The sequence below is a fragment of the Branchiostoma belcheri genome, unplaced genomic scaffold (genome assembly GCF_001625305.1).
Source record: "Branchiostoma belcheri isolate BF01 breed outbred unplaced genomic scaffold, Haploidv18h27 scaffold145, whole genome shotgun sequence".
Taxonomy (NCBI): Eukaryota; Metazoa; Chordata; class Leptocardii; order Amphioxiformes; family Branchiostomatidae; genus Branchiostoma; species Branchiostoma belcheri.
This window is the reverse complement of record NW_017802880.1, coordinates 394,171-395,100: the sequence shown is the minus strand read 5'-3', so window position 1 is coordinate 395,100 and position 930 is coordinate 394,171.

Genomic DNA, 930 nt, shown 5'->3' with positions numbered 1-930 from the left:
TAGAAGCCCCGGCTGGCAACCCTACATAGCTCTCTCTGGTTCAGGGCTTCTATTGCGTGCGATTTACGTTTGATCAGAAAATACCCCCCCCCCCAAAAAAAACGACCGATCCCGGAACGCCGGAAAAGGAGGCTACTATGTGATAGAGTTGATTCAAATTTACCTTAAAAATGACCAGAAAACTGAAAATCTGAAAGTCCAGTTTTACCTGAAAACAGTTAAATGCCTTTAGGACAAGCACTCCTGTGATGCCACTAATGCTGAGGTCACATTTCCAAACCGGAGCCCGACCGGACAGTCTTATGAAATGAAAAATATGGTAAAACAGGACTGGCAATGGAAACATACATTGCCATGGCGACGGTGGTTGCTGTTAGGGTTATTGTTTGCAATCACTGCCATCATTTCATGATTTTGAGGAAGACTTGGTACCTGTTAAGTCTAAACAGATACAGTGTACTCCTCCCCTGAACGAGCCCCGGGGTCACAGAAAGTAGGGCCATCCGGGGCAGAGAGGTCTTCCCAAGGGTTTGCAGGAATGTGGGCATAGATGTGGGTCAGAGAAATGCCTGTGGACATTCCATTCCTGTGGACAAAATGCCTGTAACATTCCTAGAATTCTTGCAAACTGCACACAATACTGTACCATTAGGCTCCTCCCTGAGACGTCGCCAAAAATAGTAATGGAACTACTTGCGTATATTCCTGATGTAAACTGTGGATTTTTCGTTAATAGAAACAGCCCGGCCGGGCCCCGGTTTGGAAATGTGACCTCAGCATAAGTACTTGTAATGTCTTTTTTAAACATAGAGTCTAAATGATTTCCTTCTTCAAATGCATTAAAACTCTCCATACACTTAACGTCTTCTCTAGAACCGCCGTAGAATTGACTCAAGTGTGTACTCTAGATATCTACGATGGTTTTTCTTT